Below are 12,431 nucleotides of genomic sequence, written 5' to 3'. Positions count from 1 at the left end.
GCCCCATGTGCATGTAGAATCTTCAGAAGCCTTTGTAATCAGCCCAGATGGCTTGCATAAAACTGGCTAACTGGCTAACCAATGCATAGTTTTTCATGTGCAGGTTCCTATTCACAATGAAATTTCATTTGTGACTTACCCCCAGAATTCAGCTCATGTAAAACACTGGATCCAGATAGTTTTTCCTATGAAAAAAACAAGGAAGTGATTCTCTTGGATCACCAAAAGGTTATATTTTGGATCATGGGAACTGCATGGACATGAAATCCTGAAATGAAACAAAACAGCTGCTGGATCCAACCTAACCCTTACACATGAGGGCTGTGCGTGAGCTAGGATGATGGTTGGTAGATATCTATCATTTCTTGTTAATTATGTCGCCTCTTATGAATCCATTTTAAAGCTTATTGTTTACTTATTTGAAATATTCTCTTTTGATAAAGATATAAAGTGATTTCCTGCATAAGTCTTAACTTGTACAGAAGTAAAGTGCAGCCAGGACTCACCTGAGGTGAAGCAGCAGAGAGCTGACTGTAGGGGGATGCAACTGCCCCAGCTGCCCCCATGTTGCAGGTGGTGCATAATGGCAGAATGTCCTGCCGTCAGGGCTAGGTGGGTCTTACGGTGCATATAAAGGCAACACATGCAGTGGGACCTGGTCTCTTGCCCCGGATCACAGAGCAGACAGCTTCCTGCTCTCCCACCCTGTTGCTGGTTAATGTTGCTAGTTGATAATTATTGTTTTGCTAGTTGATAATTAATGTTTTGTCACAGCTGTGAGGTTTGGGCCTGAGATAGAGCCTGTTGGCAGGGAGTCTGGCCAACGTGTTGAACTCGCTGGGGATTTGGGGCCTCTTAAGACATGGCATGTAGCAAGCAAAGCCATCCCAGCTGGGAAGGTGTGGTAGGCTTGTGTGCCAGGTGATCTGGGGGTAGCCAACTGAGGTCAGTGCCCTTTGGCTCCCCCACTAAGGTCACTTCCCATTAACGATATGATTCCAGTAGGCAAGGAGATCTGTACTCCCTGCTGGGAAATGGTGTGGGTCCCCAAGGCGCCTTTAGAGTCTGGGGAGTAGGCAGTCTGCTGACTGCTTAGGTCAGGCTCCCTCTCAGGCTGTGCCAACCCTCTTGTGTAGGGGATAAATAAAATTGTGGCCATGTTTCAACCCAAAAAAACTTGGTGTCACATCTCCTTCCAGCCACAGGTGCACTCCTGCAAGTCAAATCATTCTACCCTTGCCCAGTAGTTGCTTACATTAAGTTCTGGATCTTTCTTATGATTCCCTGTGAATTTTTGCTAAGTTTGCTAAGTTCACTTGCATGGATGTGCATACAGTACAAATTTATATGCATTATATATGTATTTGATCTTTGTTGCAATCTATATTTTTCATAATGATCATATGTATCCAAGGATACCCAGTACTTCCCCTCCCACCCACTTAAGATAGTCTATACAAATTGGCCAAAGCATAATTAATTTATGTAAAATATTTCTATCCCAGTTTATTTACGTAGGCTTAAGGCAGCTAGAAAAACTACAGCAAGCTGCAAGGCCACCGAAACAGCATAATGATCCATCAACAAGATACAGTACATGGCCGTATTTGTTAAAACAATATATCATTCACCAATTGTAAATTAAATTAAAATTTCTTATAGACCTACCAAAATGGAACAAATAAAGGGTCCATTTGCACTCACTCTGGCAATCCATTCCAGTAGACTGGGTCTGCCTCCGAGATGGTTTGCCAATGGACAGTCCGAGGAAAGGGTATCTCCATGGGAAGGTTGTCTGAAGAGCATAACTGGAAGATGAAATTTAAGAAGAGTGAGAACCCCATGCCATTAAGTGATTCTGAGTTACTTATGAGTTCACTCCATTTTTTCAAAAGTCTTACCAGTGTTGTTCATATAAACCCATGTTAACATAGTGATTTTGCACATGCACATTTTACACTCAGCCTTTTGGGAGGTCTGGTTCCCTCTCATCTCATTTAAAGATTTGACCCAAGCATCCAGGACTGTGGGCATAATTTCACCTACTGCACAGGTATTAAAGCCCCTACAAGTCAAGAAAAGAATATTTCACCATCACAGCACAGTTGCAAAAATATTTGAGGTGGTTGATGGGCATGCAAGTCAATCCAATGTTTGGCTCACAGGTATGTTTATGACTACTGAACAAGTCGAGGTCAACTATCAAATACATTTGACATAGAGCTCTCAACACCTTTAATTGCAGCTTTGGAACAGCGGGTGATTAAGCTGCTGTTGGAGAAAACAATTGGTAACATCAACATTCCCCTTCATTTCCCTCCAGTTTTTGAAATAGCTTAAAATTCTTTTTCTGAAGTTCATCCTTTCCAAAAAGTTTGTAAACATTGTATGAGACCAACACTGCAAACATGCTAAAACAATGCTAGAATGTTTGCTTAATGAAAACATTGCATGAGCCAAAATATTAATGAATGAATTGAATGAACTGAAATGCATGGTTGAAGCCTAAGCCATAACAATCATGCAAACAAAGCACTGAAACAGTAAAATGAATATATGAATGTGTGTGTGTCTGTGTGTATAAACCAGTGATCACAATAAGAAAATTGCAAGTGCAGAATAAAATAACTGAAGCGAAATAATAGAATTATCCATCAACTAAAATACAGAATCCTCAGCCATACTCAAAACAAACCTTTTTCTAATAATAATGGATGAGGAAATGAAATTAGCAACCATTAAAGTGACAGGAGGGGAAACATCTGCCAAAAGAAATATTATTTTATCATCATTAGATTCGGAGAGAGTGGACAGTACTGTGTTCAGTGTGATTCGAAAGTCATTGTATAGAGCAGGGGTAGTCAACCTGTGGACCTCCAGATGTCCAGGGACTACAATTCCCATGAGTCCCTGCCAGCATTTGCTGGCAGGGGCTCATGGGAATTGTAGTCCATGGACATCTGGAGGACCACAGGTTGACTACCCCTGGTATAGAGGGCAATGCAGTTTATAGTGGATAAGTGCTTCTACTTGGTTAAGCCCACAAGGGTACAACCAGGAATCTGGTGGGATCTAATTAAATCTGCCGGGCAAGTATGCAGAAGGGGAGGCCTGAAACCTTACATAAGTAAAGGCTTTTCTAAGATGGACATTTGTTAGATCATTTAGGTATCCAGAGAAAGATCTGGCATATTTAAGCCTCAGATACCACCTGGAAAATTCAGAGTTTTGGATCAGATCCCTGATTTAAAAAAAAAAAATTCATGAAATAATGCTAGGATTAGATGTGACTTCTTTAGCTCTGAAAATGACTAATCAAAAATCTTTTATTAATGCATTATGACCACTGAATCTATTGTAGACCAAAAGGAATAATTTTAGAGTTTCACTAAAATTCTACTTTCCCAAGTCATCACAAATTATTTTTGTAAAAAATTAAAATATCCCAATCATCATTATATATAATATCATTTAATCGACAGGAGGAATAATAATATAAAAGAGTTAGCTATCTAACAAAATGTTATGCTTTCTTCTATTCTACAAAGTGTCCTTTTTTTGGCTAGGAAATCATAATAAACCATGGGGTTTTTTTTGTTGTTGTTGTTTGACATACACAGCAGACAGACCTGAAACCAATTGACATGTTTGATAACAAAGGGGCTGAAGAACAATCAGGACAGAATTGGTATGAATACCACTCAGGAAGCATGCAATGAAACTTTCTCTACTACTAAAAAAACAATCAATATAGAAAAAAAAACACATGGAAAATAGTAAATAAGAGAGGAGGACTGCTTTTTTTTGGGGGGGGGGGAGGACTACAGTGAAATTATTCTCTTTTGGCTTTAATGAAATGATTTCACTTGATTATCAGAGTTCCTGACAGCAGTAAGGAAGTTACAGAAATATGAATGTGATAATGATGAAGTATCAGTCAGAAACATGGAGAAGGCTAAGTAAGTACCCTTTGGAATGTTCCTGACTGCCACATTTGTTCTCCTTTGCCCACCTTCATCTCCATGCCATGCCTTCCTCCTAGCATAGAGCTGGTTTGTCCAATAATAGCCTCTTGGCCCCCTCCTTCACTTTCCTGCTTCTCCTAAGCATTCAGCACCCTTCAGCCCAGCTGTCATTTGACCCTCCCACACATCCCCCCCCACACACACACACACCATTACATGATGCTGGTTTTGACCTCCTTGATATTTCCTGACCCACTCTCTTATTGCATATTATTATCATTGTTATAATTACTGTATCTTTTCTTTTACATTCTTATGTTTCCTGCCTCCCTAAAGAATCATTTTATCACTCATCCTATTTCAATTCCTTCTTGCCCTTTTCCTTTTTTTTTCTTGATAGGAGTTGAAATATATTTCATTTATTTATTTTTGTATTTATATGCCACCCTTCCTCAAAGGCTCAGAGAGGCTGATAAAAGTTAATTGGATGAGTTGTCCTTCCTTCCTTCCTTCCTTCCTTCCTTCCTTCCTTCCTTCCTTCCTTCCTTCCTTCCTTCCTTCCTTCCTTCCTTCCATGACAGAACAGAATGCTAAATGCCCATTTTGTTTAACTAAATTAAAAGACGGAGAAGACGGAGAAGAAGGAGAAGGAGAAGAAGAAGAAGAAGTTGGTTCTCATATGCCGCTTTTCTCTACCTGAAGGAGTCAGTGGCTTACATTCACCTTCCCTTTCCTCTCCCCACAACAGACACCCTGTGAGGTGGGTGAGGCTGAGAGAGCCCTGATATCACAGGTTTTTCCAGCAAAAAATAAAGAGAATCCTTTCAGGTGCCAATGTCAGTATCTAAGGGAGGAGGGAACCGAGAAACATGGTGCTGAAGCTGTGCAGTGGAGCATCTGTAAGACCATGTTGACAGTTTGCTTAGGGAAGGTCACCCTGAACAAGGTAATTCAGGCCAGTACAGTCTTCGAATGCATTCCATTTCATGGCAGTGCAAAACAACTGTATTTCCAGTACCATTTATTCTTACTCAACTTACATCCAAGAACCATTCCTGTGAGATACACAATCGAATAAGTGCTGCATGGAGAGTACAAAGCACCTGAAACTCAGCCTTTTGATGGATAACTCAGCTGGAATTAGAGAGAAATCTCTTATATTTATATACATGAGACATGCTGCTCTTGAGTCTTTCACAGAATATGTGTCACAGATGATGCCCCTTGTCACACAGAATCTTCTCATTTTATCAAGTTATTCCGCAGCGTAGGGGTAGGGGGATTAATACTCCAGGACCATAAATCCCATTGATGTGAAGGGTCTTTTCTGAAACCTAAATCAAATTATATTTTTTTAAATGATCAATATAAATCAGATCAAAAGTCCATAGCAGGGACACACTTGGAGAGGGGGAGGGGGAATGAGGAATTACCCAGTAACATATGCCATTCACATGAATTGATTATATTAAGATCATAACTTAGCTTTACTGAATGGAAAATTGGGAGCCAAACAATGACACCTATATTTTGTTATCATAATGCTGATGAATTATTAAAAGTCACAAACAAATTTAGAAAAACAAGGATAAAACGAGATAAATGTTACTTGTTCCATCTGGTGCTTGTTTTGTTGGTTCAGTTGTCCAGTTCCTCCTGAAGGTTCCTGTTTAACTAGTATACAGTGTAACACATGTTTTGTATTTGCTTTCTATGTGTTAGACAACACCCTGTGGTCCACACATCTAAAGGACTTCTGAGATAATAAGACATATCACAATCCTGGGTAAATCAGTGAAAATGATATGTAGGTCGTTTCATTTTAAACAGGGCAATTTAGATTAGAACAGTATATTTTCTGGGAGTTCCTATTGGCAAGAAATTTGGAAGCATCACTCATTTGCATTGGCAAGATAGGAAATTTGATCCAGACTCTAATAGCAAGGCTGTTGAAACTTAACAAGAGGAATATCTACTTTCTCCAGTACTAGAGGTTGTGGTGTTGTCGTTATGTGCGAAGTCGTGTCCGACCCATCGCAACCCCATGGACAATGATCCTCCAGGCCTTCAGGCCTTCCTGAACTAGAGGTTGTAAACATCTTTAAATCAGTTTCTGGGGAGCACAGCCAGGATTTTGCTTTTGTGGCCTTCCTAGAGGTAGCTGCTTGGACACTGTATGTACAGAATGCTGAATTAGATGGCCCTTTGATCTGATCCAGCCTGTTCCTATGAAACTAGCTAAATAACCCAAGGTAAAACTCGCTACATAAGAAAAGATTCAGTTACCTCCCCTGTGGCTCCAGTCCAGCTTCAAGTTGGGTGTGTCTTCCATTATTTTTTGGCTGATAATGTTGACAAATCCATGGTGACAATTTTTTAAAATGACAAAAAATGCAACCCTTCCAAAATGGAGGTCCTGTGGCTGGGGAGAAGAGGGCAGGAGTTGGAAGCGGAATTACCCTGCCTGGATGGTGTGCAACAGGCATCTGCACTGCTGGCCAGGAATTTGGGGATGATCTTTGATGCCTCACTTACCATGGAGGCTCAGATCACAAAGGTAGCCTATAGTTTTTCCATCTGCACCACGCATGGCTATTAGCACCCTACTTGTCCTTGGAACACCTGGCTACAGTGATCCATGCAATGGTCACTTCCAGGCTAGATTTCTGTAACTCGCTCTAGGGTCCTTACTTGGTCATCCTGGAAGACCCATGTCCAGCCTCTGCTGAGGCAACTGCTTTGGTTACCCATTTCAGATCAAGTTTAAGGTTTTGGCTTTGACCTTTAAGGCTATATGCGGCTTGGGTCCTACCTACCTGTGGGACTGCTTATCTCCTTATGACCCCTGCAGGGCACTTTGCTCTGTGGGTATGAATATGAATATGCTGATGGTCCCGGGGCCCTGGGAAGTGCGCCTAGCCTCAACCAGAGCTAGGGCCTTCTCAGTCCTGGCCCCTACCTGGTGGAATGAGCTCCCTGAAGAGCTGTGGGCCCTATGGGAGCTCTCAAGGTTCTGTATGGGCTGCAAAATGCAGCTTCTTCCACCAGACTTTTAGTTGAGGCTGGGCACAATGAGTACCAGGGAATTTCAACCCCCCCCCCCAGTTCTTGGTATTAGACCATACAGAACTACCCTGTAATCATACCCCTAGCCACTCCAGCCCACTGAATTGACTGTACTGGAAGCTGGGGAGATACCTCAGTTGTACTGCCATCTTGTTTTATTGTCTTCTTGTATTTCATTATTGTGTGTATTTTATTGGGGTAAGATTTGGGGATTTTATTATTGTAATATTTTTATGTTATCATTTTTTAAATATATATGCTGTAAACTGCCACGAGCCAGTTCGCTGGGAGCGGTGGTCTAGAAATCAAATTATAAATAAAATAAATAAATAATAATATTGTCATTTGAAAATCTGAGTCCAATTCCTTAATATCAAAATCAACATTAGTCCTATTATGTCAATCCAACGGTCACTTCTGTTGGTTTCAATTGGGGACACATTTTCAAGGTGTAATTTCCCTCTCCTTCTATCTCAAAGGTTGTCTCATATTCCTAGGGACTGAACTCGAATCGGTAATATTTGCAGTGAGCAAATAGAATATGAAGAACACTGAGGTAAGAACTGTACATAAACAATGCAGAAGATTTATTTATTTACAAGTTGTTTTCAAAGAATAGATCAGGAGTACAGGTCTCCAAAGGGTCAGAAGAGAAACCTGTCTGAGGCACATTAATTTAAACCAATTCTGGCTTCATGGTTTGAATTCTCTTTAATGCTTTCAGGAACAAACAGGCTTTTAGCCACTAGGGCGGATCTTCTCTCACACACCGAATTCCACCCACTCCGGCCTGCCCTTTCCCAAGGGACAGATTAAACCATACAGATCACCAGACAGAAGCCTAATAATCGGATATTCTGTACTCTCACAGAGGGAGAGCTCAACCACTGTCACACTGCCAGGCAGAACTACTCTTCAAACAGTCGGCTCTTTTAGACCTATTATGCACGGCAGCAGCCATGCCATGCCGCTGTCGGTTGCTAGCAGTGGGGTAGCATGCCTCACTACATCCGGAGGAAGCACGGGGAAAGGAATCCCCTGGCACATGCAGAGTGCCCCGACATTGTGCGTACGTACGCATGCACACCGCTGGGGCTGGGAGGGCCCGCTGTGCCACATGGAGGAGAATTGGGGGGGGGGGCTGGGGGGCAAAGGAGCCTCACCTCATGCTGGTGGGAGAGTGGCATTCTGGGGATGGGAGACCACCCCAGTCAGCTCCATGGCGCTGACAGGAATATTTGGTATCCCTGCAGGCCACCATCAGTTGTGGGATGGGGGTGTCCCTGCAAGGCCTACGGATGGTGACCGCAGTGTCACAGGGAATGCAGAATAATCCGCATTCTCTTACTGCGGGCTATCCAGGGCCCTGCTCCAGGCCGGGGCCAAGATGGCAGCAGTGTCATGCACAATCAGGGATTAGCCCTGCTGCCCTGCCTCTGCCACCCCAACTATCCAGCCCATGCATAATTGGTCATTGTGAGGCAGACTCAGACTATCACTGCCTTCTCCCTGAGGCAGGCTTGCTATGTGTCTCCCAGTTTGGTATAGTGGTGAGGAGTGAGGACTTCTAATCTGGAAAGTCGAGTTTGATTCCACGCTCCCCCAGCCAGCTGGGTGACCTTGGGCTCACTGATAAATCGGTTCTGATCGGGCAGTGATATCAGGGCTCTCTCAGCCTCACCCACCCCACAGGGTGTCTGTTGTGGAAAGAGGAAAGAGAAGGCGACTGTAAGCCGCTTTGAGCCTCCTTCAAGTAGAGAAAAGCGGCATATAAGAACCAACTCTTCTTCTTCGTTTTCGGCATCGTCGTCTTCATCTTCTTCAACATCCTATCTTCCTCCTGAAAGGTGTTTGGTTGCTGGAGCAGCATTCCCATAAACTCAGCTGAGTGACGGTTTCCCCTGTCCTTCCCAGTCTCCTGTCTTTCACATCTTGCCTCACTGCCATCAAGTGTTTCCAGCCTTCTTCTCTCACACAAGTTGACTTCCTGTACTGGTGCCTGGCCAAGAGAAAATATGCTTCAGAGAAGTATAGCTAAGTATGATGAGCTGGAGAAGGGAACAAGGTTAGTTTCCCTTGCCTGCATGCGCCGGTTTTGTTTAAAAATAGATCCCCCTGCTATGCATGTTAATGGATGGACTTGTACTTATGAATTTTTAACTTTTTGGTCCACAAGGGAACAGCCTGGCCATCCGAAGGATCTGCTTGATGTCTGGTTTTTGAAAACCTGTGCCATCTGCCAACCTTTAAAATATATTAGTTACACATCAGTGGCTGACTAATTTACAAACTCTTTGCTGCTCTTGCTTTGGTCATGAAGAGAGACAGTTACCGACTGTGAGGACCAACAGTTCAGAATTCAGTCCAGGCATGAAGGCATCAGGTCTGGCATTATAGCCACTTCTGGGCTCCCAAGGCTCAATTTTATGAGCTGTGGAGTTAAGCCTTTCACTATTTTGACTCTCATCCTGCAATGAGTTGTATGCTTCATAAAAGGATTAGATAACAAAAAAGAATTTAGAGCTCTTTAATGTCCAAGTTTGCCATGTGGAATATCATGCTGCCATGGTCATACCTTTAAAAAAGCAACCAATATGATATGATTGAGTAACATGCAAAGATTCCTCAATTAAAAATGAATATCTGGATGTATTCATCATTCAGAACCTGACAAAGCTGCATACGGTATCACAGGTAGAAATTCATATGTATCATAGGTCATTTGAGGTGAAGCACCTCGATTTCCCCTCACGGGTTAACATGAATATGAGAAGGCCCTGCAGTTTCCATCTTTATCTCTTTCAAGGCCAACTCAAGACTGTGGCAACTGGTTAATCATGAGAACATATGCTCAGTGGTATAACCAGATGGGAGAGGGGAATTAGAAGCAGTTGCCAACATCTGCTGGGAGGTTCCTCGGAAGATCCCTGATTGGATCAGAGAGACCACCTGATGCTACCAGGTAGAACATTTTAACAAGGTTATAGGCCAGAGAGGGTCATGCTAACACTATGCTAGTATGCTTTGATAAGGTATATTTCATGGACTGCAATATATAAAACAGTTTTATGCTGCTGCTTGGATTTTGTGCTGCAAGAAGGTTTGTCATATAATGGATAATGTATTAGATAGAAAAGTTAGTGTCTTTGTTTTCTTGTTTATCATACACAGTACATACCAGAGCTACCACAGTTCCACAGGGTCTGCAAGATGGAGCTCTTTGACCAGCCATTGGGTTGAGGCCAGGGCAAGGAAGATCTACATGACCCCTCCTCCAAATGGTTTAAACATTAAAAAATTTAAACATCTACACCTGCCTTGAGGCTTGGAGCCAGGTTAATTGGTGGAGCCCAATGGGATTACTGGGGGGGGGAGGTTTACTGGGGAGTTCAGGTTTTTTACTGATTTGTTTCTGGTTTTATTATTATCTTGTTGTGACCGATCACAAGCCAGCTGGCCTGAGAACAGCAGCCAATAAGTCTAATAATAAACAAACAAACATGCATCGAGCCTCAAAGACTCATAGTCTGGAAAGATGTTTTGGGGTTCCATGCAGGAGAATCACCCAGGGAATCCAGGCTTGGGTTTCTGAAAGGGCCACCTGTCTTAAATAACTGGGAATTTGTTCGCTTTCACAAATAGACTGTGTCCGAAGGACATTGCAAAGGACTATGAAATCTGTTCTTCACAGGACGTAGCCATATCTAGCAAATAAAAATCTTCTTCATAGATAATAGCCATATCTAGCTACTAAAAATCTAATCCACTTTATTCAAAGGAAACCATTTTCTCTGTGAATTTTGAAAGGAGCTCTCAGCCTTAAAGCTCTAATAACCTGATGATTAAAGAGAGAATACAGCAAATGGATCTTGCTGCTAACATCTACAAACAGATAGTAATGACTGAATTTTGAAAGAACAGTGAAATCTTCTCTCCCTTAACTTTTCCCCTAATAGCCTTGTCTGCAGTTCCAGAGTAATACTGCCGGTCCTTAAAGCCAATCTCACTATCTACAGTGTTGATGTTTGAGATGATTTCAAATTATTCATCCTTGCTATTTCAACTTCAGAATATCCATTTCACATTTCCCTTTATTTCCAAGACATTTTCTGCTTCCTTGCATTGGATGTTTCCCATAATATATGTGCATTTTTCAGTTTTTCTGTTTCAGTAATTAGAGATTACATATCCTCCACCATATTGGTGACCACTTAAAGGAGCAGCTGCCAAGAGTGGGTGCAAGTTATGGTATCCTTTGATGTGCTGATGTCAGCATGTTGGAGTATACTGCACCTTGCAGCCACTCCCCCCATCAATATACTACAGCAGTTGCTGTCAGACTACCACAGCCTCCCCTCTCTCTCTGCACCCTGCTACCACCACCACAACTACGCACCACAATCTTCTAACCACTCACTTTCATGACATGTCTCCTCTTAAGAATCCTTGGAAATGGCCAACTTTGCTTTTAGAATATACAAATGGCACCTTGTGAGACTCATGGGGAGAAGAATCCTATTTTCCTCCTGGAGGGTCTCTTGGCATCTGCAGTGATTCCTGGCTCAGAGTGGTTCCTGGTGTTCACAGCCACTGGGGCTAGGCCCATAATAGTTTGCGGTATGATGCTTCAGTGTTTGCCATCGTGGAGTGACTCCTCACATCTGGCACAATCAGCTCTCCAGATTCAAAGTGTTTTCTTTGCAAGAAAATCTGTTTAATGTCAGTGTTGCCCTGATCCATAGATTTCAGTATCTGCAGATGGGGGCCATTCGGAAAAAATAGATTTATAAAGGATGATATGTATATATTATATGTATGGTCCAACTACTATTGGAATTGTGGATATGAAATATGTACATGTTACAAATGAAGCTACTAAAATGGCTTTCTATATTGGGCTTTTGTGAAATCCTGGGGTTTCTTCACAGTCCTGGAAGGGTTACTCAAATAGATGGGAATTAATTAATTTTTATTTTTTAAAAAATTTGTTAAACATTTTCCGGTTAATATGGTCGTCAACCTGCCCCCTCTCAAAATGGTCGATAACGGGCCAGGAGGGAGTGGTAAGGGGAGATGCCCCAAGTGAATGTGTACACAGTGATGTTTCCCAATAATATCCTGCATATCTGCACCTCTTCTGGTGTTTTTTGAAGCCGGAAGAATATTTCAAGGGTTTCTCAATGGTAAAAAAGTTGAGAAAGGTTGCATTAAAGTAACAAAAAATCTGACACCTTTTCGTAAACAAACTTTACACATGCAATAGGAAACATTCTTCCCTAGCTGATAAGGACTGTTTCAGCATGGAGGCAGAGAATGCACACTGCCTCCTGCTGGTAAAGGCGCGATAGTAAACCGCTCGTTTGGCCACTTCCTGACTGGAGACCCTTCCTGAGCCTCAGG

The 12,431-nt window shown here is 42.3% G+C and overlaps 1 long non-coding RNA gene across 1 annotated transcript in view; it reads right to left on the bottom strand.

The window, feature by feature from the left end:
- The window catches only part of LOC143840741 (uncharacterized), a 36,154-nt gene extending 34,369 nt beyond the window's left edge, over positions 1–1,785 (bottom strand). The window contains exons 1-2 of the long non-coding RNA XR_013232366.1: positions 1,705–1,785; positions 140–185 (exon numbers count right to left, since the gene is read on the bottom strand). This is a non-coding gene — a long non-coding RNA (uncharacterized LOC143840741). The remainder of the gene's footprint in view (positions 1–139; positions 186–1,704) is intronic.
- Between the last annotated feature and the right edge of the window lie 10,646 nt (positions 1,786–12,431).

This window comes from Paroedura picta, chromosome 6 (assembly GCF_049243985.1).
Source record: "Paroedura picta isolate Pp20150507F chromosome 6, Ppicta_v3.0, whole genome shotgun sequence".
In the NCBI taxonomy this organism is placed as follows: Eukaryota; Metazoa; Chordata; class Lepidosauria; order Squamata; family Gekkonidae; genus Paroedura; species Paroedura picta.
The sequence above is the reverse complement of the archived record's forward strand: the minus strand, read 5'-3'. Positions and strand labels throughout refer to the sequence as shown.